General features: G+C 44.8%; 1 long non-coding RNA gene across 2 annotated transcripts in view; it reads right to left on the bottom strand.

Moving 5' to 3' along the window:
* Nucleotides 1-1,265: 1,265 nt before the first annotated feature.
* Nucleotides 1,266-19,721, bottom strand: part of LOC135305394 (uncharacterized) — a 115,153-nt gene continuing 96,697 nt past the window's right edge. Inside the window, exon 4 of one of the 2 annotated variants that reach the window (XR_010366589.1) lies at nucleotides 1,266-1,423. This is a non-coding gene — a long non-coding RNA (uncharacterized LOC135305394). Of the gene's footprint in view, nucleotides 1,424-12,133; nucleotides 12,165-19,721 lie in introns of those variants that run through there. The other variant, XR_010366590.1, reaches the window with a different exon arrangement.

The following is a 19,721-nucleotide window of genomic DNA, read 5'->3' as shown; positions in this document are numbered from 1 at the left end:
TAAAATCCAGGATACATAGTGGATGCTTTTGTAACAATTTATTTGGAATATATATTTTTGCTTTAGTCTGCTTTATTTTGCTGTCTTATCTTCACCATGTTTTATTTATCATTAATTAACCAAGCTTTTTCAAAGACCTTGAATCTCAACCCTGAATTCTAGCAAAGCACCACGGAGGGCTAAAATTACCATCCTCTCCTCCCCTCAGCTACAGAGCCAAGAGATGAAGATCTGCATTACCTCTTACAACTTCCTTAGTGTCAACAGGAATCCAAAGGATATTCCTCCCTTTTTGTGTATATCAATCCCAAGTCCTTTGTCTTCATTCTCATTCCCTATCCAGCCGTATTTTAATTAATGAAATCAAAAGACCATCTAGTAAAATAAACCAGATTTAACGAGGGAAGAAAGTCAAAACAAACAGGCACTGTTTACTTCCTCTGCACTGATTTGCCAAGAAATGAGCTCCACATCTCAGATTATCAATTCCTGTCAGCAATATTAACCTCTCTCAGCAGCATGAAAAGGAGCATCTGGATCAGAGGGATGAGAAGGGACAGGCGTGCAGGGAAATGGGAGCAGAGAGATTTTTCTGCATGCCTTGGTGGAGGACTTCACCCCCACAGGTAACGTTTGTGTCCTGCCCATCAATCCTGCAGCTGGAAGTGTGACATCCAAGGTCCCACATTTGGCTTGGCTCAGATTCCCCGTGGAGCAGGGACAGGCACTGCTCATTGTGTGTTTGTTGTGTCCTCCAGAATTGCTGCTCCCTGCCACATCTGGAGCTCCTGGCTGCTCACACAGAAAGATGTGGGACCGTGTGAGCAGAAGCACCATATTTCAGCTGTCATCTCCTGCTGACCACCTCCCTAGCGTGAAAGGGCTTGGGTTTGGTGGCCATCACAGGCTAAACGTGCCAGCCTTTTGTGGGATTGGGCTTGTAAGGAAAGGAGGTGTCACACTGTCCTCAGAGCAGGTGAAATCTTGCAGAAACCTCCGTCTGATCTGAGAATCACCTTCACTAGTTACAGCACTGCACACAGGCACCTCCAGCCTTCTGGAATATTTTATGTGAAGGGTTTTGTTACTGGTTTCCCAAAACTAAAAGATTCAGTCCAAAAGCGTAATTTCCAAACATTAGACCTTTCTTTCATAGAGAAGGCTTTAAACCAAAAACAAACTAGGGTTTACATAAGCTTTTGGTTTTGGAAAATTGAAGTGTTACAAGCTTTTTCCTAATTTCCTTAATTGATGGCTGTCCCTCTTTCATCGCTGCCTCACCTTCCTTTCACCACTGAATGCACTGACTGTTTGTGGGGTTTTCTTTTTCCTTTGACATCTTCACAGTTTCTCTCTGACTTCTGCAATACTCAGGGCAGCCGTGAGAACCCCTCCAGGACACACCTTCAACTGTGGTACCGCCCTGGGAAACAGAAGCAACACGAAGATCTGCAATTTTTCTTCATATAACCCTATTTTCCTCCTTTTCAACTGGCTCTGCAACTGTTACACACAGATCTTGCCACACTGCTGGATTTCAGCAGCGCCCTTTGTTATCCCCCCAGTTTGCCCACAAACAAAGAGGGAACTGGATGGTTTCTGCAAGCTGGAGTGGGATGTTGGCTCCCCACTCACTGCTTCAGATCTGAAGCCACTAACAATGAACAATGGTGACACACTGGCTCCCCGTGGCTTCTGTGCTCCATGTGGTGTGAGAATGGGGCCAAGGGCATGGACATGGCACTGGTACAGGGTATTTTGGTTTCCTGCCTTTTTTGTCCGGCGCAGAGCAGGAGCCAGAGCATCCACAGGGGTATTCCCTTAGTGCTCTTGCTGGCATCTGCCCCTCAGGGGCTGTTTTGTCGCTGAGAATAGAAGAGCTTCAAGCAGAGGCCAGGCAAGAGAGCGATGTGCAGATGTGCCATTAACTCCATCCCACATGGCCAGCTCCCTTCTGCTGACAAACAGCAGCTCAGAGCCACTCCCTGCAGCATCTCAGCCTCTGCAACTCGTGCTTTGGGAGCCACAACGGACCAGAGAATGGGCTTGGCCCCTGGGCATGGGCTCAGTGACCTCAGTGCTGCTTCTGGGAGTAAATATCCTGTCAGGCAAAGCGCCGGCAGCTCCTCAGTGTCCCAGTGTGGCAGCAGGCTCAGAGGTGGCCTTGTCACTCAGGGCTGAAACCCATTGTCAGTCTGAACCTCTGCAGCCCTGTGGATAAACACAGGACTGCCTGGAGCCAAGCATTGAACCCACGCTCACATGCAGAATAAATAAAGAATTTATGTGGTGCATAAATAAAAAAAACCAACGTTAAGTGGTGTGGAACCCGACACAGCCCCGTGTGTCCTCCCTCTGGAGGGGCCTCAGGGCAGGAGCCCAGCCTGTCCCAGCCTGTCCCAGCCCTGTGCCAGGCCACTGCCATCAAAGCCCAAATGCCAACCTGCTCTTTAATCCTCTTTTTCTCAGATCTGGTCCCTAAACTCTCACTTTACATGGCTGACAGAGCTCAGCACAAACAGTGCAAAGCCAGGTGTGATGCATTTGAGCAGAAGCCAACCAGGACAGTCCTCTCACTTAATTAGTCCAATGTGTTACTAAAATCATAAGGAAAAATGCTGACTCCCTCACCCTGACACCCTGATTTTTATTCCAGACTATAAGAGACACAGCGATTCCCTGGGTTTCTTATTCTTTTTCATGGATACATTTATTTCTTCACTCTTCTCTTTTCATTTTCTTCTCCATTTTTCTTTTCACTCCCTTGACACCAGCCAGGTTGTCAGCTATAATTTTTTTAAAATGTCCATAACTTATGTGTGTGTGTATACATATAAAATATATATAACATGTGTGTGTATATATCTAAAGATCAATATAGATATATCTCTTCAGTGATGCCTTTCAAACCACACTGTCCTCCCAGCCCAAAAAACTAAAGCAAGCAAGGAACTGAACTTTCTAGTCTCAAACTGGTACACAGAATGGGAATTCCAAGGAAGCTGAAGTTGCTCTCTAGCCCTGTGCAGAAATGTCCCTTACACTCTGTTCATGGCACAGCTGTTCCCCAAAGAAAAAGGGATGAGAGTAAACCTCCAAAAACCTGCAAATGCCCCGTGGCCAGGAGAGCCAGTGGTGCCTTTGGATAGGTAGTGGGAGGTCTCTGGAGTGATGGGAAATCCATTCTGCCCCTGCTGCTTCCAGCCCAGCTCCTCCAAACCCCCCACACTGCTCCAGTATCCCCAAATCCTCACCACACAGGGGACAACTCTTCAGTTTGCATGAAGACATTTGTGGACTTCAGCTGAGGAATTCTGGTTTTCAGCCATTCAGAGGATGATTTTTGCAGCAATTAGCTATCAGATCTGTCTCCATTCCCCTAATTGCCTCTGAATTTCACAGTGAGCAACACGAAAGCCATTAGTGGTCAGAGAGTCACAGCAGATTCAGAACACATTTCCTAGTGAAAGAATTATTAACTCAGATCCCTTTGGGGTGACATCCAAGCTCCTCTAACTGCTTCCCAAGCACTCAGGAAGGGATTAGATCTGTGTGGAGAAACTCAGATTTCAGGGGTGAAACATCTCACAGCTGGGCGTGGGTTGGGCCCTTCCACCAGTATCTTATAATAAAACTTGGTAACAATGGAATGAGTTAAACTTCCTATTAATTGCAAAGCAGCACATGCAGACCCCAAATGCTCTCAGATCCCACGTTTCCACAGGAATAAGGAGCCTTCCCAAGGGTACCCATGGATGCTGTGTGATTCCCAGAGTGCCAGGCACTGCACACAGCAGAGGGAGGGGACTGGAAAGGCCAAACTTCCTCACTGTAGCAAGGTCCATTTAGTGATTTCATAACTCCAGCTGGACCTCTTTTGGCAGAGGAGAGGGTTTTTATGAGGGAAAATGCTATAAATCTGCTGTCACTGAAAGCCATCAGACACCATGTGGCATGCTCATGATATCACCAGTGTGCACCAGTTTAAAACAGGGGTTTTAGCCATAAAGCTGGAACCAGGAAAAATCACACATGAGAGCAAAGCTGAACTTTTAACAGCGAAACATCCCTTTGAAAACCCTTCCTCTTCCTGCTTCTTCTCAACCCCAAAGCTTTGGAGAGATAGAGAAGGGGAAAATGAAGGGGGTATGCTTCAAAGTGCTGTGATAAACATCCCAGGATTAAAACAAAGCCAAACTTTGTGTCCCGATTCTGAGCAGAAACAGCTGTCACTCAGCAAAAGCATTTGCTTAATGATGAGGAAGCCAAAGAAAAAACCCCCAAAAAAACCAAACCCAAACCAAACCAAAAAAAAACACCCAAAAAAACCCCCAAACCATAAAAAAACCTTTAAAAAAAAAGGAGTGTATCTGTTTCATGATGCTCATCTTGCCCTGCCCTAAGTTGAAAATCAGGAGGAATTAGTGCAGTGTGCCAGGTAGGAGTCAGAGATGGAAATCTAGCAGGGTAAATGTGAGCCACGCAGCCATAAATTGCTTGCCTTAACTGTTTGTGACAATTGGTAGCAGACAAAAGTTTTATATCTCCAGCAAACGTTTCTGCAGGACACAGCTTGGCGTTCTGCTCCAGTTACCGTGGCCTTTCTCACCACCTCCTTGCAGAGCTTTTCCTTGTGTTTTAAGGAAATGCTGGAGGCTGGGAGGAGAGGGGAGCAGCCAGAGCCAGGCCACTGAAACCCTCTGACATGGGCTATAACAAACGAAGGCAAAACATAAGGAGCCTCAGGGGACTCAGGGCTCCACGAGGCAGAGATTTTGTGCATTGATACCTGCAGACAAAATCCTGATTGTAGACACCAGTTCAGTGCCAGAACACTTTTCCGCTAGGAGACTTCAAATTTATGCTTCTAGTAGGGTTGAGAAGTTCACAGAAAGGTCATATTCATCTGTTTCTTTGCACTGTAATGCAATACCTCTCCCAGTGATTTTAATTAGGACCCTCACAATTAATTTGTTTCCCCATCACATGTGTATTTCACTTCTTGTCAAAAGCAGAAGAAAGGCTGCTGCAGTTGCTGCCTTCCCTACCAAAGGAAAAATGAAAGCTCATTACTTCTGCCCACAATGAGGGGTAATTCACCCTACTGCTTCTGCACCCTGGGCTTTTTCATGCAGGTAGAAAATAACTGCTCCTTTCAGTTGACTGCACAATGCCCAAGAATCTTTGATTTTGGAGGTTTTGCCTTGTTAACACACAGACTGCTATTGGAGTCCAAACCAGCTGGCTCTGTGTGTGTGTGCAGAGCACACAAAAGAAGTGTGCCATGGGGGTGGGTAGGTGGGGGAGAGCAGGAGGGAGAGGAAAGAGCAATTTTGCAATATTTATATCATTTATATAGTGTCACAGCTGAAAGGGATGAGCAGGGATATTCACATTTCCCACTGAAGAGGCTGCACAGCTCAGTTTTACTCAATGCTTTTGAGTAAAACCTGGGGTATTTACAGTTTGGAAAATAAAGATACTGTGATTGGGAAAATCTCTCTTAGCAATGAAACACACAGAGGGCATATATTTCCTGTTTGTTGGATGCAGGATAAGAACATTCAGCTCCTAAAATGCATTCAGGCTTCTCTCTGCTACTACACAAACACTGTGTCTTCTAATTCGTTCACCTTTCTCAGTACATGGATTTGTACAATGCAAATGGTTGAGGGTATGGCAGAATTTGGCTTTAAAATAGCAGAAAATATTAAAAGCAATTTTTTTTATCTAGTCACAAACCCTTTTTTACAATGCCCTGATGCAAAGCCACTTGCCATTGATTTTCAATGAGCTTTTAAATAAAGCCCATGCTCAGCACAAATAGAGAAGCTTTTTGCTCTTGACACTTTGAATGGACAGGACACCACTTTGGGATTCAAGAACATACCCATAAATTTGGCTGGCAGCATCCAGAGGCCTCCAGCTGATATTTAGGACCTGCCACGTAGGGGTGGTGGTCTGCCCAAGCCCTCTGTGAGCTCCCAAGGAGAGAAGGAACTTTGAATCATTTCAAATTGAGCTGATACAACACTGCCACATTACAGTTTTTCATCACTCTGTCCTGGCCTGTAAAAGCCTTGCTCAGGTTTCTTTCCTTCTCCCAGATGAGCAATGTTGAGCTACACAGAATGCTTGGATAGCAGCTTGGGATGGGGAACGAGAAATCATCAAAATTATGTGAAGCATGATGCAAATCTCTGAAACGTGAGGGTAAAACAAATAAGCCCTTCTTTTGCATAAGCACCAGGTTCACTCATCTGTTGAGGATTCATAAAAGGCATTTATGAGTCCATTTTTATGGATTTTATGATTTAAGGCATCTACGATGGGGATAAGCCTATGTGAAATCACACAGGAACTCCTCAGAGTTTTCCACGAGGTCACTTCAGAGCTGTCCTCACTGGATCAGGAGGATGTATGCATTTTAACACTGCCAGTGTGTACCTAACCATGCTAAACATGGAATATCCTTAACCCTTTCTGTAAGGAAATGTTTCCGCTTGCAATGAAGCAAGCAATGACCATGTTTGAGTGCTGTCATCACGAGAAGGCCAGGCAGTTTTGTGTGGGACAATCCCTAAGGCTGTCAGGGGAAGAACAGACCACCTAAGAAAACTAAATGATGGTGAATGAGGTTTTTAACATCATATATTTCCATTTTTCAGGGATCTGAGGAAGGGAAAGTGATTGAACCTTAAGCAACTTCCTAATCAACCTGCACAGCTTGCTGACTATCCCATCAGCATTCAGAACCGTAGGATCATTTAGGTTAGAACAGAGCTCTGAGCTCACCAAGTCCAACCATAGTTTGACCACAGTTTTAAGCTGGGTGGTGGAGGGGAGCAGACTGCAGTCCCTGCCCAGCACAGCTCCTGCAGGGCAGCTGACCCCAACCTGAAACTGGAATTACTCAGCAGCAGAGGCAGTGAGTGCAGACGTATTGTTGGCCTTCAGGATGAAAGCTGACTCCTGTTCCTTTGGACCAGCTCTGCCCACGGCTGCACCTGTGTGCTTTGCTGAGGGTGTCTTCCAAGCCTTTCTCCAGAATTGGCTCTTTTCCTGTGTCCTGCTCCAGAGGCTATTAAAAGGCATTGGCCCAGAGAGCTGTGCAGTGCCAGACACATAACAAATTAGCAGACAAAAATTGAGGTGTCAAAGCAAAGACAAAAAGAAAGAACCAAGGGGAACAAAAAAGAGCATTGTGACCAAAGCCAAGGCAGCCCTACCTCAAAGCAGTGGATACAAAAAGAGAGCACATGTGTTGATGTTTTTTACTCCTACTGATAAACATCAAAGGCCAAATACAAGCACCAACTGCTGGTTTGCAGCACAGCCCCCCATGCACTTTCATGATTCATTCAGCCTTCCTTCATCAGAGGCAGCAAGGATCAAGGATTATCCAAACGAATTGAAAATTCAATTGATTCTTACTCATTCTGGACCATCCCACTGGCATCCCACAGAGGCAATCACCTCTCTGCAACTTGCAGTTCCAGGTTCCAGGAAGGTTTATTCCCTTTGAAAGAAGATTGTAAATTTCACAACTATGAGGTGCTCCTGGGTGCTACCACTGGGAGCAGTGGAATTGTAGGTGGGCAGCTCTGCTCCTGGGCTGGTAAGTTCTGTAGAAATAAGATCATTGGTTGAGTAAGACATTTTTTTGTATTTAGATAAACATATTTTTAAACGTTCTCTCAGTAAATATTCTTTAAAGAGGTCTGTGTTCAGCGCCTGCCTGTTGTGGCAATAAATGTAATTCCAGTGGATGTATTTGCTCAGGTTTGGCATCTCCTGATGCGTTGCCCATGATGGTTGTGCCACCTTCATGACCGGAGGCCTGGACTGGGGACAAGGTGGGTGTGAGGGGCTGGTTTGGCCCACAGCAGGAGCCTCCAGGGGTACGTGACCACTACAGGAGCAAAATAGGGTGCTCTGACACAGAGTAAAGGCAAGGAGATGGAAAGGATGTGGTCATGTAAAGAAAGAGCTGTTGGAGATCTACATTCCCAAAGGTTTGGAGGACCCAATGTCAGCCATCAATCAAGACCATTTTCTTGTAGAGGAAAATCTCTGAACTTGTAACCTCCAGGCTCAGCTTATAAGCAAATGTTTGCACAAAAAGCACAATAACAATTGTTTAAAGGAAAGATGTAGCAATCTAGATGGAACTTTGAGCAGCAGATAAAATTTGTTTCTAACTATTTGCGGTTCACAACACTTCAGATCTATTGTAACCACTTTATGGCCATGAAAAATGACATGTTGTCACTACACTAAGCCCTACAGTCAGATCCTGAAAGCATGATCCATCACTTGGAGTTGAAGAAAAATATCTTGTAAGGTTTGGCACTACAAGATTCATGTCACATCCTGCCTTGGAGAAGATGGTGACAAACACACTCACCAGCCAGACTACTGCAATATACCAAACAGTCTAACAAAGTATTTTAAGTCTTGATGTTTTTCCAGTGTCCAAGCCTGAAAGAGCCTCAATTGAATGGTTCTTCTGAACTGTTTCCTCCCAAAGCAGTATTCAAGCAACAACAGCAGTGTGGCACTGGGACAAATTATATCCTGATATTATTATTTACAACAGAATCACTCTGTGTGGCTGAAAGGTGACACTGGACAACAAACAAAGCACTTAGTTGTGGGTGGGGAAGTGTCCAGGCAGGGTTTTACTGGTACAATGGGAATTAAATGGTCTGGTTTAGTGCCTTCAAAAGAGCACAATTTGAGTACAGGGAAAACATGCAAAATTGGAAAACAAATTAGTCCCGATCCAAATCTAAAATTTTGGTGTTGGCCAAACTCTCTCTCAAGCTCATTACTGCTGATGGTGCACATTTCTTTTCTCAGTGTGTTCCAAATCATTTAGCATGGTTTCAGTAGGAGACAGCTTTACAATTTCGTAATATCACTGCTTGTCTTGCACTGCCAAACTTCTCTCCTCCCTCAACCTCCATTAAAAGAACTTCCAAAGACTTGTTTCTTTGAGCTCTCTCAACAGCTCTTTCCAACCAGCATGAAAATGCTAGGTTTGGAGAGCTGTTTTAAAAACCAGGTTGGGATGAGGTTTGAGGTTCAGCATTTGACTGAAGCAAACACAGCAGCACCTCAGGAATTTATTGCTTGGATGGAGAGTTAGTTCCCTAGCAAACTCTCATTTGAACATATGCTGCAGAGCAGGAACTTTGGATATATGCCTGAAAAGATAGTGATTTCTGTCTGGAGTGATTACCAGCACCAAAGGTCATCCAGTGAACTGTAAAATTTGCAATTCCTTGAAAGACAGCATTAAGGGGGAAAAAATGCTCCTTTTGCCTTAAAACAGGTCAAACCAAGGTAGTAGCAACCTTGCTAGAAGGGCAGCTTAGTGCCAGCCCTGCCTATCCCTCATGGCCCAGCAGCACCTGCATTCAGCACAGCTTTTTTGGAAGAGGTATGAGCTGATTTCTGGGTTTGGCTCTCAAACCCCACTGGCAGCACAGGACAGATCACCTTGCACAGCTCTGCAGCAGCCCCTGACTGCTCATGACATTCTTTTGTGGAATACTTTGTGTTGGAGGAGGGCACCAGATGGAGGAAGGATGCTCCCATTCTGCCAGGGCTCAACATGGAACAGCCAAGCTTCTTAGGCAGCAGCTGAAAAATAATAACAAGTCCTAAGATGTTGTTCACAAAAGTCTGCTCTAGACTATATCCTGCATTCAACTAAAGAAAGCCAAAGTTTAGCAGTAAAACAAGGACCAAACAATGCCAAAGCTCTCTAGTGAAATGCTTTTCTTTAAGTTGCATTATATGCATGAAAAACTAAATCGGCTCTGAATTCCAGCTCCAACTGGATACAAGGCAGGGGAGTAATTAAAACAGCACAGAACAGTAGACCATGTCAAGAGTAATCAAAATTTACAAGCTCAATAGATAAAGATTGTTTGTTGTTTTCCTAGAAGCCGAGAGTAAAACTAGCAGAGCATTAGAGGATACCAACAAAAATCTCTGCACTCTCACTCCTTTTACAGAAGACAGCAGCAGAATTATTCAGAACTACCAAAGGCACAGAGCTCTGCCCGACCTCCTTGGCAGATGGCCCATTCACCCTGAAAAAAAATCACACAAAGATCTCAGTGTGCAGAGCCCAGGCTGCGATGGTGTGGAGCGCGAAGCGCCGGGGCTGAGCTGGACAGGGACCCCTGAGACCTGTGGCTCCTTGGGTCCTGACAGCAAGAAAACTGCTCAGGGGGACAAATCAGAGCCCCCGAGAATGAGGAGTCTCTGTCTCCATTTAATATGTTTGTTCTGAGGCTGAGCTGTACAAACTGTCCCTCTGCTGCCTCCTTGGAGGTGCTGAAGTCAGCCCAGATGAATCAAAGTTAGCAACGGGGCAAAGGGAACATTTGTTGCCTTTATTGCTGGTTTTTATTAAACAAATTAAGTCTTATGAAAGACAGCATCATGCTGAGGATTGAAGATATCAAATGAAGCCAACCAAAGAAACACAGTTTTCCTAAAACCAGATTTTTCACTTTTGAGTTTTAAAAGAACAAGTTTTGTTTTGTTGCTTTAATTACAATTTCCATTTTAGTAAGGGTTCCTTTTCTTCCAGGGGAAAAAAAAAAGCCCAAAATATAAACCAGAAAGAAAGTGCAGTAGCAAAATACAGAGCAGATCTATCACATGTATTTTTGTTCCCAGACCTAACACATATCTTTTTGTTCCCTATTTGATTCCTGGTTGTATGTATTTGAGGAGAACCCCTTCCATACTCCAAGGTGGATCCAAATAAGTGAGAAGGCACAAACAGGGTGCACAGACATAGAGCACAAATAACCATGGAATATAGATGGTATTCCGCTCCTGATATAAGGTTGAGAAGAAGCTTTCTTGGAAGTTGTTTTTTTTGCCAACACAACATTAACTGGTCTCCATTCCAGGTTTATCACTGAAATCTGGTTTTTACTACTGTGAGGATGTCACCCTAGAAAGTCCAAGCTTTCATTTCAGTCTTAAATTCTGTGATTCTATGATCTATGAATTAACCATTTGAGAGGAGTGAGATGTGAACTCACAGTTTCAGTGCCTCACTGGAGAGGCTGTGGGTGTCCTATCCCTGGAAGTGTCCAAGGCTGGACAGGGCTTGGAGAAACCAGATCCAGTAGAAGGTGTCCCTGCCAGAATGAGATGATCTTTGATGTCCCTTTCAATCAATGTTTCTTTCAATGAAGCAATACTTCACAACTTACCTTTAGATTTTAGGTCTCCCACCACCAGTTGGTGGCCAAAAGCATCATTCCCATTTGCAGTCAGTGCTCTCCCACATTTCATCCTGAGCTGCAGGAAGTGGAGCTCTTCCTCCAAGCCCTTTTCTTTGGGATTCAGCTCCTGGGAGAGATTGTTAGAGCCTCACCACAGCACCCAATACTCCTCCATCATTGCCAAGGCTCACCAGGCCATCCCCTCAGCAGCCCAGGATGGGCATCACCAGCGCTACAGAAATGTCCTGAGCTCCATGATGAGCTCCCAGTGCCACTATTTTGGCTGGCTCCATTTAACCATCACTGCATCTGTGTTGCAGTAGCATCTAGTGGCCAGGCCTATAAAAACACACAGAAAAAAAAGAAGCATTCCTGCCAAAAAAACCTAAATACTGCTGAGCTCAACCGAGAAACAACAGGTGGTCACGTATGACTGCTGTAGCCAGCACAAGGTAACTCAAGTTGACTCTAAAGGCCTAATTCTCATGTGAAAGTGAGAGTAAAAATAATTTACATCCTGTACTTGTTGGCTCAAGAGGCCTCAGTATAAATGAGAATCCAGTCCTGTATCCTCAATGGGATCCAGGCTTCAAGAAGGATTTCAGCTCCAGAAGGGGTCTGGGTTCTGCTTTGCAGTGTGTGAACAGCTGAATGGGCAATTCATATTATTCTAAGAAATTTCCTGATGGGTTTGGTATGGTTTTGTTTTTTTCCTTTAATAATTACACCCCACTTATTAGGCTGTAACCAGGGGACCCGTAAAGCCTGTTGAGCTAAGATCAGCACAAATCATCCCACCAGGAACACACAGTGGAAAACTGAGAATGCAGGAGGACGAGGTGTTGCTGAAGCATATGAAACATGCAAGGAGAGCTGCTTTTGGGAGTCACACCTGTTGTATCCTTCCTGAAAAAAAACAGAAAAAAAAAGAAAAGAAAAAAGAAAAGGTGGTTCTTTCTTACTGGCAGTACAGCTGTCTAATTCAGGAGCGCAGAGTCTAAAAGCAAACTGAGCTCAAAGAGCAACAAAACAGGAAAATATCTGATAGATTAATTTTCCTTTGCCTTTTCACTGTTTAATCAGAACTTAGGGAAATAAATGTCATGCTGAAATTCATGGGAACAGGTCCTGAAGTTTTCCTTCCCTGAACTCCAAGTATGTCCTGCTGAACAGGACTGGACTGAAACATCAGGAAGTTTTCCAAGAGAGTGCATGGTTCACTTGGCACCAGGAGCTCAGTCTGTCCTCTTGGGTCAGCCCAGGGCTGGAAACCACATTTGGGTCCAACACAGCCCAGTTGTCCACACTGCCACATTCTGCCTTCCTGTCTGGATGTTGTCTGGATTAACCAGCCTGCTCATGGCTGGGGAATCCACACCACTTTCTCTGTCCCCATGGAATAAAGGAACAGGAGCCACTGGCAAATCCAAGCTCAGAAACAGCTACCAAGAGGAGAAAGCTGCAGACAAGGATGAGAAAAGCCATCCATCCATGTCCTCTGCCTTGCATCAGCCTACAACAGGAGGAACTATAGGAGTTATGTGAAATGGGCCATCACTGAGCTATTTGGAAAATATACTCCTGAGATTACTGCAAGAATTTATTCTCTTTTTACCTACTTCTCAAAAAAAAAAAAACAACAGAGAGGAAGAAAACTCCACATTTCTAGTAGGAGTTCTTTTTTTTAAGGTTTTTTTTCTTATTAGGGATGAAAGAAATGATCAGAGGAAAAATGAGCTCGTTTCTGTCATCTGCTGCCACCATCTGCAAACCCAGCAGCAACATCTTTGAAATAGAGGATTAAATCCACCCACTTCTCTTGTTTCTGCCTTCCCTCCCAGTGTGGTGGGTGGTATGAGCCAGTAAGGGGGAAGTTGGCCTGGAAATTAGGACCCAAAAAGGGCCAGTACACACCCAAGCTCCCCTCCCTTTGCTGTCATCAGGCTGCCCAACCAAATAAATTAACTTTTCTGTCCTTTCTCCTTCTGTAGGTTGTTAAATTAACTCTTCCTCTGTGCAAGGATGTTATGCTACTTTAGAAAGATTGGTGTCCCAGGAACTCTGGGGAAACAGAGCACAGGAGCAGAGCAGGAGCAGATCCCATTTTTCCCTCATGATCAATGCTTTTTGACACTCAGGCTGCTCTGCTGCTGAGTGCAGAGCTTGAGAAAGACAAGAGCAATCACGTAACACCAAGAATATCCAGCCCAGGTTGGATCCTCCAGTAAAGGTTTCAAAACAAATAATAGTAGTGCAGCATACGTTTTTGTGCCCCAGTGGTTCCAGCCAGGCCTGGGACCAGATGTGCCAGTTTTCAACAAGAAAGGCTACTCGTGCTATTCTTGGCAAGGCTTGAAGCAGAAAGCACCACAAATCCTATTTAATAGAGTGCCTAAATGCCAGAGACCTATTTGTTCTCTGGGTTTTTCAGGCTCAGCTGGTTCTGATAACCATCTGACCTCCAGGGCCCAACTCAGTCACAACCTCACCACTGCACCCATCACTAATGCTTTCCTTCTGGAAATGGGTTTCTTCCTATGGCTAAAGATTGCCTTGCAAATAAAGTTTACAGAACAAAGCGAGGCACACCACAATTTAAATTGTGTCACGTTTTTAGTAGTGAGATACAGATTTGGTAGGGTTGGCACTCCAAATTAGCAAGATGGGCACGGGTGCTACTGACAGATGTTTAGAAAACTGTTCACATAGCCGGAGATAAGGGGCTTACTGCCCAAAATACCCATGAAAATAAGAACAGATACAAGCATTTCAAAGTGGCATAGAGAATTCATCCTCCCTTGGGTTCCCACTATATGAGACTGATCTGCTGGAACTCAAGATATTGAGCAAAGCAAATCCCTGTCTCACACTGAGCTCTGGATGATTGCAACATCTTACCCTGCAGTTCCATTAACGAGTTCAAATGGAAAAATTGTCATTTGTGTGGCAGACAGCCTCCTGACAGCACCACTTTCAGTTTGAAAAAATCCAAAATACTAAATACCCTTTTTTTTCCCCCTCTGTCTTCACCAGTAAATCTTCCTCCTGGACCTCAGCACAAACCAGAATTTCTTGGGAAAGAAAGGAACAGCCAATAGTGGAGCAGCAACAAGTTAGAGACAACACAGGATTTAAATCCATGGAGATGGATGGGTTTCACCTCAGGGTAATGAAGGAACTGGGTGATGTGTAAGATCAGTGTTTAGTACCAAAAAAATGGTCACAGTGATCAAGGCAAGTCCTTAAAGACAGTAAAAAGATTAAAAAAAAAAAAAATTATCAGAAAGGTGGAAAGGGGGTCTCAGGCAGCTGTGTTCCCTCCATCCCTGGAGGGACCATGGAACACATGTGCCTGAGTCCATTCCCACACAGGAGAATTCCTGGAAGATAAACAGGAAACAGCCAACACAGATCTACCTGGAGCAGATCCATTTGATTGCCTTGTGTGGTGAGATGGCTGTGAAGACAAGGTGAGGAGAAGAGCTTTGCTATACTCTGCTTTTAGGAAGGCCTCTGACCCCATTTCTTATGGTTGTGGGTTTGTAACGTGAGGAAGCATGGACTGGACAAATGGATCATTGTATGGGTGGGAAAGGGGCTGGACAGCTGGACCCAGAGCGTGGCAATCGATGATGCAGTTCCTTGCCAGCTGGGGGAAAAGCCAGGGCACAGGAGCAGGGCTTGGACAGCCTGGTGGAGAGGAGAAGGGAAGCCTACATGTGCAACAGCTGTGTGAAGGGAGGTTACAGTGGTCATGCAGAAAAACAGTCTGGGTAAGGAGAGGAAGTTAATGAAAGGTGCAACACAAATTGCAATATGAGAAGTGTATAGGCAAAAACTTTCTATGTAGCTGGGTAATTGAGCTCTGGAAGGCGTTATCTAGAGGTGATCTTGCATCTGCTTCCATGGCTGCTTCCAAGCCATGGCTCATCTGATCTGATCTCATCTCTAGTTTGGATGATAGTTCTGATCTAGCTGAGACCTTCTGCAAGCAGTTTATTTTGTAACTGTGGGATTCAGAGAAGTACCTCCACTGAGAAGGGAGTTGAGTTAGGCAGCAGGAAAGAAAAGCCTTGTCAGGACAGATCCTGGCTCTGATTGCTGATCTATTGCTCAGTCCCCCACGCAGAAACAGGACAGGCCACAGCTACTCCCAGCACCAGGGGAGGATGGGACACTATCCAGGGGGGAGATGGTCACCTGGCTGGCTCATGTTGATGAAGACACCCAGCTATTAAGTCTGTTCTGCCTCACTACTCCTCCCCTTGACCTCCTCCTCCCCCCAAACCTGGACTTGATCCTTTGCTGGAAGGGAACACGTGAGAGGAGCTGCACTGCTACTGACATGAGATGAATAACTTACAAAACGGAGAGCCAAGGCCAGACCAGCTTTCATAGTAAATAAAACCAGTTCTTTGTTGTCAAAAGAACTGGATCCTTGGCAGGGTCTGGTGACAAAGCAAAGCTCCATATGTGGCCGTAAGAGGCTGGAAGCGTCTGCTCAGATATGCCTGAGAAATAACCCAGTGCTCTCCTGGAGCAGAGCAGTGACCACTCAGGACAGAGCAGCCCAAAGAGCATCGTGGGTTGCTCTGGGTGGAAGAGTCCCTGAGATGCAGAGCTTTGTACCCATGTGATTTCAATCCCGCTTCTGGTGCTCGTATTTTGTCCTCTGCTGGCAGAGCAGTGGCTCAGGGAGCCTGGCTCTGGTTAAAGCCTCCCTTCCCACTCCCCCACCCCATGTTGTTACTAAGCAGGGCTTTTCTGTTTCGTCTCACTTCGCTTTTATTATGGCAAAGCCCTATAAAACTATCAAGTAGAACTGGCCGAAAAACGGTGTTTCCAGTGCCTTGAAAATCTATGGATTTAAATATATATATATATATATAAATTTGGGTTTTATCCAAATTGAACAGAAACCTTTCTCAGGTTTTCTGAAAGGAGAGCAGTTTCCAGGAAGCCAGAAGCCCCCCAGACCCTGCTGCAGCCCCCCAGTGAAGCTCTTGTCAGAGCTTGTCAGGCTCAGTGGGCAGCTGCAGAGCTCCCAGGATCCCTGCCCTTGGGGCAAACCACCAGGTGCATCCGCTCTTGGGAGCCAGGGACTCGTGCACTCTGTGCTTCTCCTGTCCTGGAAGAGATCTGCCAGGAGTACAGGTGGGTTTCCTTAAGCTCTCTTCCTCAGGCATGGGGGAAAGTCAACTGTGCTCAGCACAGTTCCAGCAAAATAAGCCAGGCTTAAGGAATGATGTTTCATGGGAACACTTCTGACCAGCTCAATTTTCTGGGATAAACCATCAAAGAAGGAACTTGTTGGCTGAAGGAGCATTTTCTTTGCAGGGATATCTGATCCATCTGCAACCTGACTTCCCTCTCAGGAGCATCCAGTCCCAGTGATCCTTTCTTGTTGGAGCTGGCTGCCAACAAATACAACTCCATATGGAAATGACAAGGCCATGACCACCCCACCAGTGCTGATGGTTGCTGGGGTGATGTCAGAGGACAACAACCCCAAATATCTGAACTGGTGTTTTTAGAAGCAGAAGATGCTGGTACCACTTTATGACCTGGCTGGGTGTATCTTCCCTCATGCACTCAGAACCCGGTGATGAGAACGTCCATAAATTCAGAGTTTGGATTACTTTAAAACAGATTCCTCTGAGTCAGCCCAGATGGATGTGACGAGCTGGTGAAGCATACAGCATGCTACAGCTTGGCACTGTGCCTGCAGCTCCTTCCTATTAAATGGGCAGCTTTTAGAGCCATTTAATCACACTTAAACAAGCTTTTTATCTCATTTGTTCTGCGTCATAACTCTCCCTCCAAACACTATAAACTGCTGTGGCAATGCCATGAAGTCCAGGCCAGCCTCACATTTTAGAGTCATCTGCCTGGCTCTCATAGTTTGTTTAAATCAGTGTTTCATGACAAAGATCTGGTTTATGCAGATTTTTTTTTTTTTAATGCAGCTCTTTTTCCACACACAGCCCAAAGTTCATTTTCTCATGGTGAAGTCATCACCCTCTCCAGCCACCACATCCTCAGGCTGCAGGTGCAATTCCAATGCCTCCAGCTGCCTGGAAATGGTGCCTACAGGAACATGTCAGGATTCCCACTGCCCAAGAGGCCCCCAAACATGGCACAGATGGCTTCGTGTCACCTGCTGCTCTGCACAGAGGGTACGGGTGAGGTGTTTTGTTTTCTTTCTTTCCATCTTCAGCCTCCCCATGCAGTCTGGATGTCTCAACCCTTACATGGGGAGATTCCTGCTATTTGTTTGGATGCCATGGGTGATATGCAAAAGCCCCATAGTTATGGGTGCAGAGTGGGAAATACACTTCACATTGATGAGCAAACCAAGCAAGAAACTCCATGAAGAGTGTCTGCCATGGGGGCCTCAGAAAGGGACAATGACCCAGCCACATAGGTATTTACAGGACATCTTTTACACTTTATTTACATTAAAAAACCTCAACAGTGGCAAAACTTTCCCATTTGTCACACTCTGTTTCACCCTGTGACAAATCCCAAGGGCAAACCAGGATTAACTGGATGCCCAGCCTTGCACCTGAAAGTGTCAGCTCCCTCTACCCAACAAAAGGTTCTGTCACAGAACCTCAAGAGTTAAAATACCCTGATAAGCTTTAACCTCCTGAGTGAGAGGGAGAAAGACATCTGCTTTTTATATTCACAGCCCAGCATCTCTGTGCTCCAGTTCTGAAAAATCTGCATTCCATATCAACAAAGAAGTCCTCATAATTTATGCAATGATGTACCAACATATTTGAAGGGTTATATTTTACTCTAATGAGAGAAATAAGATATCATTTCCTTCATATGAAGAAGGAAAAGTTCTTGTAATAAACACCAAATGGGCACCTCTTCATTTCTTTAAGAGCAAGGATATTGTGACACCAAAGACTTTGAGTTTTAGCTACCTACCAAAAAAATCTTTACCAAAACAGACATGGACACTGTAAGAACGTCCTGGGAACTAAAGGATGCAAATTGATTTCAATAAGGCTAACCAGCAGAAAAGCAATTTGAGAATTTGTTTTGTGTCTCCCTGCATCTTTGGGTAACTGAGGTTATGCCCAGTGAGGCAGAATTAGCTTTATTTACTTGTGCTGCCTTTTCTGTAGTCATCAATGTTCCCACACTCTCAAAATAAACTTTTCTTGGCAGAGGAAGGACCAAAATCTCCAAGAAGAAAGGCAGCAAGGGTTTCCACCTATAGAAAGATTCAAAATTGCAAAAGATCTGTATAAGTACAAATGGTAGAAGAACCTGCAGGTGAAGGAGAGAGATCAAAGAGCAGCAGTGATGTAGGAGAGGAAGTTCTGTTCTTTGGATGGTTTCCCACTGGGAGAATATAACTTTGAAACAGCAAAAATAAATGGAGATCTTCATTTCTGCTGCAGTGCTAAGCAGCTTTTAGCTGCAGATGAGATGCACAGGGAACCAAAAGAAAAAGGCATGTTCGAGAAGAGGGAACAAAACAAATGGAGTGGAAATCACCCCAAAAATACCCTGTTCATGCTGCAGATCCTGTCCAGCTGTAAAAGACATAACAGCTTTTGTGTCTAAGGCAGCATTTGTTCACATACTTGAGTATTTAAATAATTTAGGATACGAATTAATTAATTTTGGAATTATTTGTACTGACCCACAAAGCCAAACAAGTTAAACCACGAAAAGTCAGTATATTAAAAACAAAAATAATTTTAGAAATTGTTAAAAATACCCAAATAAGGCCATAAAGGCAAGATGAAATTCTAGTTCCACTCTGTGCCATTGTCTGAGAGATCATTACAAAGGTCCATTCAACCGCAGATCACGATTGCATGGGAGGAAGTCCTCTTTATGCACTGTTAATTGCTTCAACAATCTATAAAATTAATGGCTAAATGAACTGCATTTATAGCGATTGTATTCCAGATATTATTTGCATTTAACAGAATGTCCTTTGTTAGTAATTCCTGGACTTATGAACTGTTTGGGACAAAGCGGGACATACACCAGGGAATGTGCCTCAACCCCACAACTGCACCACAGTCAGGGACACACATCCTCCATTCAGAGGCTGCAGAGCTGCTCAGGGGCAGAGGCCTTTCACCACCCTGTCGTTCCTAAATCCTGCATTTTGTGCTCCTGAGGAGGGAGGGCAGCCAAGCTCTCCCTGGGGCTGGGGGAGCAGAGCTGCTCAGAGCAGTCCCTGCCTCTGGCTAGGGGCACCCTCAGCTGTCCCAGCCTGACACAACTCACTGCTCCTTCTTGGCATGCAAGGAACATCCAAAACAAAGATTGGGACAATTCACATTTGCTGACAAACACTTCTCTGCCAAGCACCAGAGTCACAACTCCATATTCACCCTATCAATAATTGACCACCCATTTCAGTTCAAGTTATTGAGTTTTAAAGGGGGAAAGAAATGTTTTCTTTTTGACTAGAAATTTTCAAGATAT

Source organism: Passer domesticus, chromosome 7, assembly GCF_036417665.1.
Source record: "Passer domesticus isolate bPasDom1 chromosome 7, bPasDom1.hap1, whole genome shotgun sequence".
In the NCBI taxonomy this organism is placed as follows: domain Eukaryota; kingdom Metazoa; phylum Chordata; class Aves; order Passeriformes; family Passeridae; genus Passer; species Passer domesticus.
This window is presented reverse-complemented; position numbering and strand designations above follow the sequence as displayed.